Source organism: Lissotriton vulgaris, chromosome 11, assembly GCF_964263255.1.
Source record: "Lissotriton vulgaris chromosome 11, aLisVul1.2, whole genome shotgun sequence".
NCBI classification, from domain to species: domain Eukaryota; kingdom Metazoa; phylum Chordata; class Amphibia; order Caudata; family Salamandridae; genus Lissotriton; species Lissotriton vulgaris.
In genome coordinates, this window is record NC_141699.1 from 636,743,237 (window position 1) to 636,757,624 (window position 14,388).

Consider the following 14,388-nt stretch of genomic DNA (forward strand, 5'->3'; position numbering starts at 1 on the left):
ACTCACAACTCTTACGAAGCCGATGGGTGTAAATAGTAGACTCTGATAAACACCATCTCCAGAAAGACTGCTTCCACAGTAGCAAGTATACATACTACAGTGTATTAAAATATCACCTACTCCTTTCTACTTTTCATGATCCCATGAAAATCTTGTATATGTGTGAGAAGTTGGCCTGGTACATGTCCAGTAATTAAAGTGGGCACCTTGCACCAGTCCAAACTACCCTTATGATGTATGAGGTCAAGGATAACCTTTAGAAAGATATTCTAGTGGTAGCTGTGGAGAGCAGCCATCAGGCTTAATCTTTAAGAAATGTAAAGCAGTTTGTTTTACCAGAATATCCCCTTTAGTATTAACTAAATGAAAGGAGAACCACACAGAAGTTATAAAAATATGTGTTTATTTATATAAAACTCTTTAGTATCCTCTACACGAGGATACAACACAAAGCACACAATAATTTAGCAAAGAAACAGTTGTAAGTAGCACAATACACAGTGTGCTCCAGGGGGAAATCAAACCATATGTTTAAATAGTGGTATAAGAACCACAGCTGGAGTAGAGACAGTGCCTAGAGCACGAAGAATCGCTGGGACACCAAGGAACCACCCAAGGTGAGTACACAGGGACCCTACAGAGGACTGGTGCAGTGTGGGAACAAGACCGCGTGCTCCATTCAACTCCATGGGAAAGTCACGGTTGGAGTTTTAAAGTTTAAGGACCCTTCTCGGTGGACTTCGAGGAAACCCTTTGGAGCTTAGGAGTTTGGAGAGCCACCCCACCTGTGGATATCAGAGTACCAGAGGTACCAATCCCAGGGGAGCCTGTGATTGAGTCTGAAGTGCCGTCAGAAACCGCAGTCAATTTCAAAGGAGGACTTCAAAGAATAGCTGCTGCCGGGAAGGAAGAAAGTGTACGTTGGAATCCCTGGGTGGATTTGTGATGGAAGGAACCTGAAAGCAGAGGGGACAGAGTCTGGGTTACTTCAGGGTGACCAGGGGCTCGGTAGACGAATGCCCACCGATGTTGGGTGCTTCAGGTGCAAAGAAGGGATGCTTCACTCTGCATCCACAAGGACCAGGAGATGTTGAAGATGACCAGGAGCTGGATACGAGCTGTCCTACGAAGGAAGTAGAGTGCTGAGGGGTCGGTGTCTGGCTGGAGCACCAACAACAGCAACCCAAGCAGGAAGGCCAAGCACATAACGGTGTGGACCAGCAAGGTCCAGGAGACTCACCAAGCAATGGGGAGTCAGGGCACGTCTGGAGCAACCAGGAAAGCCCAACAGAATTCAAGATGACCCTCAGGAGGATGCACAGGTCGAATGACCATGAGTCACGAGGGGACCTCGAGCAAGATCACAAAGTACCAGCCCACGGAGCACTCGGTGCAAGGAGGCCTAGGTTCTTTGGTGGAAATACTGCTCAGGGCAGGACTACACAGAGTCCAATGCGAAGATCGGAAATCACCAACAAACATATGCATTTGCAAAAGTATGCAGTGCACAGGGGTTTGGATTATGCGGTCCCCACGAGGGATACTGGCCTCAAACTTTGCTTGGTGAGAGGGCAGATCAACCTCAATGAACGTCAGAACCCACCTCCTGTGTTGCTGGAGCCTTCGAAGTTCGCAAGAGCTCAGGATCAGCAGACCTGTCAGTTGTGTTACGGTGCCTGCAAATGCAGTAGAGTGATTCCTTCACCAGAAGGGAGATTCTTCAGATGTCTTTCATGCTTCACAGGTCCTGCACAGAGCCTGTATGGTGCACAGACATGGACGACGCTCTGGACAGAGAGGGAGGCCCAGTCAAAGTCCAGCGAAGTCCAGAGTGGCCAGACAGTCGAAGGTCAGTGGTTTCTTGTTTCAGAATCTTGCCCACATCAAATCTAATTTCTTACAGCCAGGTAAGCTTTTTTGGACCCAAGGGAGAGCGTTGGATAGATTCAGGGGACCCACCCAGAGGAGGGTCTGTCAATGGGGAGGATACTCGCCTGTCCTTTGTCCAGTTTCACGCCAGAGCAGGAGCCAACGGCTCCCAGAACTGGTTTGTACTGGACTATGCACAAGGACACCAAGATTGCCCCTCGTGCAGACTTTCAGGCACTTTGAAAGTGTCCTACCCAGTCCCAATACACTAAATCCTGCCTGGGAGGTGGTCACACCTCCCTGTGACAGGATGCCTATTGTCCTGCCTTTCCCTGCTCGAGCTTGGCTCAGCAGAATGAGGGCAGAAATGTGCCTCTGGTCGGCAGCAACCATTTTGTGTTGCCCGGGTCAAGAAGGCTGGCACCGGAAAGACTAGTGACCCCACGAAGTTCGTTTCAGAAGGGTGGAATCATACCTCCCACACCGGTTACCAGTGTGGAGGTATGATTCTCATGTGTTTGATACCAAACATGACATGTTTTGTTTCAGCAGTTTTCAAGATAGCATTACTGCGAGGTTATAATGCACTTCTACCTATATGCCTATATGTCTGACTGAGTCACAGACAACCCGGGATAATGGTCTCCGAAGGCTGCAGAGGGGCTCTGCTCATGTAGGGGCACACTCACGTAAAACCCAGCACCCTACGTTCAGGATTGTTAAGGCCTGTTATAGGGGTGACTGATAAAGTGTAGTGGCCTATAGATATATTAAACCTATATCTAAAGTAAGTGGTGCTAGCACCAGCTTACACAGGCTGCAATGGCAGACCTGTAGTTCCATTTTGCATGGTCTTTCATGGGTAGCCTAATACATGCTTCAGTCCATGGGAGGCTTTTGGGGTACCTATGCCCTGGGTACATGTGTACCATATACTAGGGACTGACAAGGGTTCCCCAGTATCCAATCTGGAGTGTACCCAAGTACATAACATGAATAATTTAGGGGAAAATCAGATACACTGGGGTCCTGATTAGCAGGATCCCAAACGGACTTGTCAAAAACCAGCTTAATACAAGGCAATAAGTGGGGGGTAACTAACTATGCAGTCAGATCCTACGTTCCTACAGTCAGATAAGAAAAAATAAGAATTAACCATCTACTCATCACAGTACTTATCTCTTACACATTCCCTCTCAAAAACCAAGGGCCTCAAAATGTATTTCTACTAATAGTGTAATGAGAACTCATCTACTCCTTTTCACTATTCACGATCCTGCGACAGTCCTTTGAGATCGTACAAAATTACTTTAAAACAATATGCATTTATTAACTACACAGTGGTTATCCCTTTGACACCTACTCTCTAAATCTAGGGGGAGAGCATGCCTTTCTGCTGCCTCTTTATGTAGCTTTTTTTCTTCATTTCCACAACACCTCCAATTTTGCTCAGTATACAGTAACGGTGCCCATATGAATTCTAACAGCCAGCCCATCAGAACGCTTGCTCTCGCTGGACTCGTGGGAGCCTTTTGCTCCAGCGAGAGTGCAAAGGCCTATAGAAAACAGGTCTCTTGACCAACCATAGGGCTCTTTTTCTGATTTGGGATTTCTTGGGACACTCGTCTTGCAAGACCAGCTGCCAAACTATAAAATTATTTTTGGCCCTTAAGATCACAAAAACTATTGAATGGATTTACACCAAATCACAACAAGCATTTGCAATGCAATAGGTCTCCCAGCATTAAAGTTTGAGTTACTGGCATTGTAAATGACAATGCTTTGCATTAATTTTTTTTAATTTGCAATTGGTATATAAACATTGTTTGTGAGTGGTTAGCTGTTGCTAACAGACACCCTCACAGACCTAGAGCACTGCACGGCTCATATAATTGAATATGGACTGAAATCGGAAGGCTGCAATGCTCATTGAATGCATAGGGCTCTGTGTCCATGCACACCTGATGTGCAGCCAAGGCCTACCTTACAGAGGGCCCTACAGAAATTAATCAGTTATACCACAGGCCATGGTGCCAAGTAACCCGAGAGCAACAATGTGTCACGTGAGTGGATGCCTGTCATCAGCTGTGCCCAGCACCACACTTGCACGAAATACAGCACGCAGGCCTAGAATTCTGCATGGCCTCTTTTGAGAATCACTATGCATCAATCAGCGGTGCTAAGAGGTACCTATGATTAAAGTCACAGGAAAGCAGCTTTGGCATTGGGGGGAAAAGCCCTATGATAGGCTATGAAGTTACACTCACACTTTGTTTTGCTTCTAGCAGTTTTATATAGCACGAACTCGACCTGAAGGTGTTGCTATGCACCGGGAGATTAAGTGACTTGCTCAGAACCACAGGATGTGGAATCTAAGACGAGGCTCGAACCCGGTAACCCAGCTCCAAGGTCGGCAGCTCCGGCCGTTATGCCACATCCTGTTCTTACTGCTGTGTCTACGCACACATTTCAAGAAGCAACTAACTTCATGTACAAAACGCACATTGTATTTGGGAACGTGTGGGCTGGCGCCTTCGGCATTTTCAGTGGCACATATCCACATCTCCATGGTGCACTATGCTCATTTGTTAACCACATCCGCGCTAGTGGAATTCTGGAGCTATGCTGAGATATTTAAAATCCCATGCTTCATGACGAGCTGGGCTCGTCATCAGTGTGCGAGGAGGCTACACCATGACGAGCCCAGCTCGTCATGAGCCTGGAAGGGGTTACGTATCCGTGGCTCTACTAAGCAACTTCAAGCACACAAATCCCCCGCCTCACCAGCTGGGTAAATGTGGCACATTCTATGAGCACGCAGGTAGGGGAAACGTAAAGGAGGCATGCGTCAAATACCTAAGCTTGGCCTACCTTTGGAATAGTCCAGTACAAGAAACTGTCATTATTAGCAGAGGTGTAAGAGGAGGAATGGAGCAGCGCCGTAAAGAAAGGACTGTGGGTGGGTGCGGGGTGGGGGATGATGGAACACTATACAAAACTGCCCCAAAAAAATAAGCATAGAGGCGTTTAGGCGGCAAGCGATAAACAAAAAAATCAATAGCACTCCTAATATGTGGCTGGACCGGTAACCCATAAAAAAACTAAAAAAACATTAGTGTAGGGGGGCGAGATGAAACTGAGTACGCGTGAGGGAGCTAGATAAGGAAGCAGTACTCAAAGAACAGGGCCCGCACCATTCTTTCCTTTGCCAGCTTTTGTTCTCCTCACCTCAAAACATCTGGGAGGAGGGCTTTAGCTACACGCTCACCCAAGGTAGGATGTTTACAATGTCCGTCGGGGTCGGTGCCTAGTATCACACAAACAAGCGTTAAGTTAGGCGGCCGCGTGTTATCTGTCCGTGCCCATGGGTGGTGCAAGCCTCCTGCCTGTGACGCTGGTGTCCTCGCGGTGCCGTAGTTTTTTAATTGTTTTGTGCCAAGACTCAGTGCGGAGCTCACAGTGGATGCCATACAGTCACAAGCGTTGAGATACATAAATAAAGACTGCCAGTCACTGGCACCACCTCCAAGCGGATGTAACACACATTCTAACAAAAGTCAAAGCAGACACGGAAAATGAAGTGCCTATATGCGCCGCCTGGAACCTCGAGGCACTGGGTAAAGTTTAATAACTAGCATCGAACGGCACTTTTTGCTCAGCTGAAGGCTAGCGCTGAGTCTACCTTCATTCTCCACTGCCGCTTCGTACCATAACGGTGACACCATCTCTTTCACAATCTGCACAGCACAGAGAGGCTGCAGAAAAAGGCACGCTCCCCCTCACAGTGAGGCTGGGAGGCACGGCAGACTAAGGGATCGCTTTCACTTTCGCGATTCAAGACGTGCCCGTGCATTGACAACCAGCATGGGGGCGTGTCTTAGCCCGGCTCATGTAGCCCCGTCCTACACATACACAATCATGCTGTAAATCCTAAATCAGCGATATCCTACCTGTTGTCCCGGGCACCACATACCCTGGGCTGCAATCTGTGACTCCGGAGCTGCAGTGGACCGCGGAGCCCCAGCCGCCCAACATCGGAGTGTTGCGTGCGGCCCAACCTGCGACTGCCGCTGTGAGATGGTGCCAGAGTGTGGCATGGACCCGGAGTTGTGCGGGTGCCCGGACCCCAGCCCTCACCTGACGATGACCGCGAACTCTGCTTAGCGAAGGGAGTGCCCCAGGTCCGTGTGTGATGGAGTCTCGGCCTCCGCTGTTTTCCTGGTTGCTGCTGGGGACGCAGCTGAGTGCGAACTGGAGAACTGGTGAGGAGCGGTGGGGGCCCACAGCGAGAGAGCCATCAGGGCACAAGACTAGGGCATGGGAGACCTTTTTGGTTGGTGCTCACATTTCTGTGCGGCGGAAGGGGGGCTGGGGCGGTCTCGGTTCTCTCGTGTGTGTGTGTGCGCGTGCGGGTGTGTATGTGTGTGACCGCAGGGGGTGGGGGGGGGGCAAGGATGCCCTCACTCGCCGATGTTGTTCGCCTTGTATATGGAGCCGTTTGACCAACGAGTGCGAGATAACTGGAACATAAAGGGCATCACCTTCGGAGGCGAGTAGCAGACCATCAGCTTGTACGCAGATGACATTTTGGTCGCGGTTGAGAACCCGGGGGTATCGATCCCTGCATTTCTGCAGGAAATGGAGCGGTTTGGGAAGGTCTCGGGTTTTAAGATGAACATCCAGAAGTCTGTTATCCTACTACTGGGGTCCAATGCGCGTCAGCCTAATAGAGGGTTGCTCAGGATCGGGGGGCTACAAGAACAGCTGGAATTACCATATTTAGGAATAGACCTGTCCCCCTCGACGGCCCAAACGGTGGAAAATAACTATACCAAACTCTTTCACCGTGTCCAAGGAGATTTCTTCCGATGGCGACATCATCTGCTGTCTTGGCTAGGCCGGGTGGCAGCCGTCAAGATGTCTGTGCTGCCAAGGGTGCTATACCTGTTCCAGACCATCCCGGTTACTCCTCCACTGGGCATGCTTAAAAAGCTGCAAGACGCCATACAGCAGTACATCTGGGCCGGGAAGCGCCCTAGAATGCGGCGCGACCTCATCTCACTGTCACAAGCCGAGGGGGGGCTGGGGGTCCCTGACCTGCATCGTTACTTCCAAGCTACCCAGCTGCGCTACCTCCTGGAGTGGTCCAGACCGACCTCAGGGAAAAGGTGGATCTTTCAAGATAGGGCAATGGCGGGCATGCTGCTTTGGCAAGTCCCATTCCTGGCAAGACGCGACAGGCCGGCGTATATCAAGAAATCTCCCATTACCAGGACTCTCTTGCAGGTGTGGGATGCGGTAGCGACAACTAAAGACCTCCCTCCTTCCCGTCGCCGATGACACCCCTTTTTGACAACCCGGCGTTCACCCCGGGACGGCCCCTGGCGCCTTTTCTTAGTGGCGATCCACAGAATGTAATTCGGCAGGACATCTGTTTGACAGGCAGGGCTTTATGACACTGGAGGCTCTCAAGGAGAGCTACGGGATAGACCAGCCGCATAACTTCCAATACTTTCAATTAAAGCACTGGCTCACTCACAAGGACATCGCCCCGCAGGTGGGCCGGTTCCTCACACCCTTTGAGAAGTGGCTTTTGGCCAAGTCGGATGATAAGAGGGCGATCACGGAACTCTACAAATTTCTGGCCCCGCCAGCGCAGGCAACCAAGTCTGCGGGGCAGAAAAGGTGGGAGAAAGAGATCGGGCGGGAGCTCTCGGACAGGGAATGGCATGATATATTTTTCAGGGCCCATCACACGGCTAGGAATATGGCGAGTAGGGAGGCCGCTGTCAAAGTGGCCTGTTACTGGCACCTGACTCCGGAACGCCTCCACCAGAGCAACCCCAGGCGCGATCCAAAGTGCTGGCGGGGCTGCGGTCAGACTGGGACCATGCTTCATTTGCTGTGGGAATGCCCGGAGGTGCAAGACAACTGGGAGGAGGTACTGAGGGATATAGATTTACACTTTGACACGGAGATCCCACGTTTCCCAGCATACACGATCTTAGGCCTACCTAACAAATTGACTTTCCCACTCAAATCAATCCGGGGGAAGCAAATGGGGCTAGCAATGGGAGCAGCGACACACCAAATCCTCTCACTGTGGGGCAGCTCACGCAAACCCTCTCACACGGGATGGCTCCACAAAATCTGGTTCATAATGGGTATGGAGCGCATACAGGCCTCTCTCACGCAAACCACGGACTCGTTCCGAGAGATATGGGCGCCCCTGATTGCACTACTCACCACTGAATTTCACGAACTGACTTGCCCCAAATACCTTCGAGTTCTCAGACTAGTTGATGAATTTCACAAACCTACCGCTGTTCCAGGGCGGACGAAGAAAAAGCGGAAGACCCAGGTGATTCCCTAATTAGGCCTTGGCAGAACACACCCGGGGGGAGGGGGGGGGGGCGGGTGGGATGGGAGGGGGGGGGGGCGGTATGGGCACCACGGTTGTTGAGCTGGGAGGGGATACGGGTGGGGGGGTGGGGAGTGGGGTCAGTTGGGGTATCCTGTTACTTGAAAATGGCTTTCACTGCACACATGGACACACGGCCCGAGGCCAGCCGATCTTGGGGCACTTTCCCGGGAGCCCTGAGTGGAGCTCGCAAGAGATGGTGAATTGCTTATGTCCTATCACTGTAATGTACTATGCTGTTGCCAATAAAAACAAATTTGATCAAAAAAAATAATAATAATAATAATGTACATTATCTATAAAGATTTTATATATATAATAAAACAAAAAAAATAATATGCCATAAAAAGAAAAGTAAACACGCCTATATGCATCAAGTACACTAAAAGAAAAACACTATGAACAAATGCAATGAAATCTCCGAAGTATTCATTGCTCTGTCACAAAAGCCCATAAAAATATCTTCAACATTTATGATAATACCTTAGCTAAGCTGAATCAATTCCATTCCTAAGCGCCAAGCCAACTGCAAATACTATGCAAGAGCTAGTATCTGTTTTGCATATCCTCAGTACCACCCTGCGCCCCAAGATTCTAAATAACAAATATCCTCTTGGATCGAAGCCTTTAATACAACCCACAAAACAATACAAAATGCTCCCTGCTCTCATTTGCGAGGTTGTAAGGCAGGAAAAGACAAGAATGAAATCTAGTGAAAAGCCATTTAGATGTAGAAGTAGCAACTGTGATGGTGTCATATACAAAGCCTCAGTCTGAGAGGAAGGGAATGATATATCTTTTTAAAAAACTAACATTTTATGTCTTCCCAAAAGGCACTGGATAAAATCTACTCCTCCATCAAATACAGGATGGACAAAGGGAATGGATATATGTGCGGCCGCTGAATTATCAGTTAGTATAGCTTGAGGATGTCCATGAAAATATCATCTAATAAGTGATGTATGGTGGGATAACATTGGCAATTACCCTGGATGTGGATTACCTGACCTTGCCTACAACTGCTAAATGTACAATGTGATGGTGTGTTGATCTATATGTGGATGCTTTTACTGATCATTATTTTCTGTAAAACTAAATTTAAAAAGCATAGGACTTTCTGCCTAAATTCTAAGAAACATCTTATGAGGCTACCATTGTTAGGTGCTGTAAACCACTTGCTTATCACTAAGTGCCAATTATTGGCCTCCAATATTTTTTAACTTTGTTGGGGGACCTGCTGCTGGTCTGACCAAGACAAGCTGAAGCCAAAGATATTAGGGATGACTTTATATAAGTTACCCACGCTATCTGGAGGGTACCTGGTCTTGCTAAGACTTCTTGTAGCACTTCTCTGTAACATTTTCATTTGTCAAAAATGGAAATAGGTTTTAAATCAAAATCAAGTCATAAGAGGAGAGTCAGCATGCTTCTAGGCAACTTCAGTAAGAATTTTATTAATGCATTCTCACGTTTATCCAATATTTCCAGCTTATAATAGCCTCAGATCTCAAAACCATATAGGGTTGCACTAACAGCCTTTGTCCCGCAAATTCCTAAAGCTGGTGATATATGAAAAACGGGCAAACAGTTGACAAATTTACATATGGCTGCCGCTCTATGGTTCAGGACAAAATTGCTTTTTTATAATCTGAGAGGACCATGTGCTAGAATCTGAAAGTTTAGCGGCCAAATAGTGACATTTATGGGCCTTTTCCAGGGAGAAGACCTTTGTGACAATCAATGAGGGTTGGACACCATGAATTTTGATGCTGCAGCATTCATTTTGAATCTGTACTTTGTTCAATACTGAGAGAATCTCTGAGATCATTTTGAGGTTCATTAGTGTTTTGGATAACAACAGTTTATCTATACTACTATTATGAAGAGAGAACTCAACCCTTTGAGCCAGGTGAACTCGGCAACCACAGCGCCAATCCACACACCAGATACATCCTTGAAATTGTCAGTGTGTGTAGATGGACATAGGCTACATAAATGTAAAAAAAACTGTAAATTTAACTTTAAAAACAAAGTAGTCCCCTAAAAGTAGCGCCGGCCGCGACATAGCGCTGGCCGCGACGTAGCACTGGCCGCAACTTGCGTGATGACGACAGGCGGGGAGGAGCGGTGACGAGCGGCGAAGAGCGGCGGTGAAGTCCGAGCGCGGTGAGGAGCGGCGGCTCAGGTAAGGCAAAGGCAAAGGCGAGGAGGGGCGGGGGGGCCGGACGGGAGGGGGTCAGGCGGTTGTCCCTGCTTCCAACTGCTCAAGGGGCTGCGGTGAAGTCCGGAGTGCAGGGAGGAGCGGCGGCTCAGGTAAGGCGAAGGCAAAGGCGGGGGGGGCGAGGAGGGGCGGGGGGTCGGGACGGGAGGGGGTCAGGCGGTTGGCCCTGCTTCCATCTGCTCAAGGTGCTATAAATATGGGCTAATTGGATAGAAGACAAGGATTGTATACTCATGTCATCTCTTGATTTCATCCTGGCTTTTAAAACTACAAACACCGCCTTTACTCTCAAATTAATCTCTGTGTAATTTCTGCTGCCACTGTTCAGCGAGGCAGGCTTTGCTTCCAGGGTTTTCAGGGCTAATTGAAAGCATACAGCGCATCCCCTGATTCCTGGCATAGAAGCGCCTTCTCCTCTGTGTCAGTGCCAGCGTTTAAAAAGGAGTAATTGGAGCAGCACAGCCTTAACAATCTCTGGCGTGGACCAAAAGAAAGTCAAAGTGAAAAATGTAAGTGTTCTGGGCGGACGGGGGCCTGGGCGGGCGCTTGGCCCTGAAGCCTCATTGCCCCCGGACAACGTCGGGGCGGGCTGCTAGTTTTATGTAAAAAGGAGACTTGGGACCTTTCGGCCCACGATACAAGGTGAATTGTTCAAACAATTTTTAAGTAATCAAAGAACACATTCATTGGAAAAAAAAATTCCGCTAGGACACAGCTCTGCTATACTCCTCTATTGATGTTTATCCAATTTGATAATTCACCATTTGGGTCCCACTGACCTTATGCCAACTATTCTGAATAGAGCTGGATTATTATTGAGAGCAAATTCATTGGGACGCCCTGTTTTACAAGTACCTTCCACAACTTTAACCTCGGAACAAGATAAAAGGTGGCCCATAGATCAATAAATGGCAGTTGCTTATATCAATGGTCTTCCGTTTAATTAACAGAGAGTGAAAAGCCTGGTCCACTGTACTGACCTTTGCTCGAAATCTTGCCTGGAAATGGAAAAGCATTTGATTTGCCTCAATCCATGTTAATATTTTATCAAGTGTCTGTTTGCAGAATATCTTTTGGATTTTATCAATCAATCTTATTGGCCAATAACTCTTCGGAAAACTATGTGACCCCTTTTTTATGTATTGGAATAATCTCTACACCCCTCCATGCTTCCAGATTAGCCCCACCTTCCCAATCGCAATAGTGAGTTTGTTAATATAAGATCAATAAGTGGAAGTTACTTAAATCAATGGTCTTCTACCTAAATTAAGAGTAAGCGAAAACCCTGGTCTATGGTGCTAACCTTTGCTCAGAATTTTGCCTGAGAGTGGGAAGGAAACAGATTTTCTTTTATCCATGTTAATAATTTATCACGTATCTGTTAGCAGAATACCTTTTAGATGCTATTGATCAAGCTTATTGGGCGATAATTCTCTGGAAGGCTATGTGACCCCTTTGTATGTACTGAACTATTCTATGCATCCCTGCATGATTGGGAAATAATCCTACCTTTCTCATTTGAGAGTTTGTTAAAATAAGGTATCCATATGAAGGGTTCGTAGAAAAATTGTTCGCCAGGTATTTTGTCCAACCCAGGTGCCTTACCTGATCTTTGGGTGTTATTACTGTTTAGGGTGTCAGTTTAGGGTGTCAGTCATGGAGAAATGAACCGGGGGAATACCTTCAAGGTTTAACAGGACAATTCCAAGGACACAGCTAAAAGGATTTTGCAAGTCTATTAGAGGGGTCTCATATAACTCTGAGAAATATAACTTCACTCATGTGCATGGATATCGACCTCTGGCTTATGTAAAGGCTCGTAGGGGGGGGGCCATAAGTCTTGTAAGGACCACATTTAGGTTCCATACTGGAGCAGGTGGTAACCTAGGTGGGATTATTCGTTTTGCAGGCGTATGGAAGAATAAGCCAAATTGGGCCTTTGTAGGTGTAGAAGGTAGCAAATAATATTTTGAATGGAAACATCCAGTGGATCAATGTGATTGTTGTTACAGTATATTGCAAATCTTTTCCACTTAGCAGCATAACATGCTCTGGTAGTGGTTCTCCTAGCTTCTTTAATTATGTGCCTACAGTCTGGTGGTGGGTTTAAGTAGCCGAACTCTAAGACTTCAGGAGCCAGATCGCCAAATTCAGTTGGCTTGGTTCTGGGTGTCTTATTTCTCAATGGTTCTTTGTTAACAGGGATGGCGTGACCCGTAATTTCTGATGTGGAACCAGTGAGAGATCTAGTAGTGTGGTGAACCACGGCTGACGTGCCCATGTGGGAGCCACTAGTATTAGTTTGAGAGATTGTTGTCTGAGCTTGCGTACTACTAGTGGAATGAGTGGGAGAGGCGGAAAAGCGTACGCAAATCTGCCTGACCAGTTCATCCATATCGCATTCCCCTCCGACCGTGGGTGTGGAAAACCTGGTGGCGAAGGTTGGGCATTTTGCATTTTCGTGGGTGGCAAACATGTCTATCTGTGGATGCCCCCACATTTGGAAGCATGGTTGGAGAACTTGTGGGTGTAACTCCCATTCGTGAATCTGTTGTGACTGACGACTCAACAGATCTGCTATCTGATTGTGAATTCCTGGAAGGTGTTCTACTGTCACGTGTATGTTTTGAGGAATGGCCCATCTCCAAATGTTCTGTCCAAGCTGGGACAGTTGCAGAGAGTGTGTCCCCCCCTGTTTTTGTATATAATACATGGCTGTCATATTGTCCGTCCGGATTAGGACAGTTTTGTTTTGTACTTGTACTTGAAAAGTTTTGAGTGCTAGGAAAATTGCTAGCAGCTCTAGATAGTTGATGTGGAACTGTCTTTGTTGGTTGTTCCATTGGCCTTGTGTGGCATAATGCAAGAGATGGGCTCCCCATCTTGTGAGGGATGCATCTGTTGTGAGCACTATCTGTGGAACAGGGTCTAGGAACGGCCGTCCCTTTGTCAAGTTTTTGGTGTTCCACCATTGCAGAGAGCGATATGCACGTCTGTCTACCAACACCAGGTCTGTGAGCTGACCTTGAGCCTGATTCCACTGATGTTGTGCAGGGGCAGGGGTACTCACAGGCTGCCAAGACGGAATCGAGTCGTCTGAGTCCTCTCCTCCTGATATGATCTGGAGATCAGGAGAGTCTTCCTCAGCGACGAGTGGAGCCTCGTCCTCGAAGATATATTCGAGTGAATCTTCGTCCCCGGAGACGTCCTCTCCGACAATCTCCTCCTCAAAGATGGCCTCCGGTGCGGGCGCTGATCTCCTCTTCTCGTGTCGACTGGCCCTCCGATCCCGAATGGTCTTCTTCGATCGGAAGGAGGCACAGGCTGTGCAGGTCGACTCGTGTTCTGGCGATAGACAGAGGTTGCAAACCTTGTGATGGTCGCTATGAGGGAATTTTGCTCGACATACCGGGCATCTCTTGAATGGAGTTGGCGTAGGCCGCACGGCGCCGATGGGCCCAACGGCCCGCGTCGACGTACCGGAAAGTAGCTGGTGAAGTCTATTCGATGTCGAAAAAAGTTTATATAAAGTTTCACGCTTCGAAATTGCAGAAAAAGTATTTTCTAGCTGGAGCGGAAAACTTTCATCCGAACCCAGTGGCGGAAAAAAACAATCTGAGGATGGAGTTGATGACCATGCGCAGTATTGTCCAAGGGAGGAGTCACCTATCTCGTGACTACAAAGACTTCTTCCAAGAAGACAACAACCTGCAATCATCCGAGCCCAACACCAGGTGGCGATCTATTGCTAAGTTTACGATCAGCAGCTCTTATGCCTCGAACATTTTAGTTTTTTCATCTTTCGCGATTGCATGGATCAAGGAATTCATAGCAGCTCTACAGTCAGGATTGATTCATAAATGCTTCTTATGACATT

At 47.9% G+C, this 14,388-nt stretch overlaps 1 protein-coding gene across 1 annotated transcript in view; it reads right to left on the reverse strand.

The window, feature by feature from the left end:
• The window catches only part of LOC147683273 (uncharacterized), a 1,451,334-nt gene that overhangs the window by 1,419,793 nt on the left and 17,153 nt on the right, over positions 1-14,388 (reverse strand). The window lies entirely within an intron of this gene.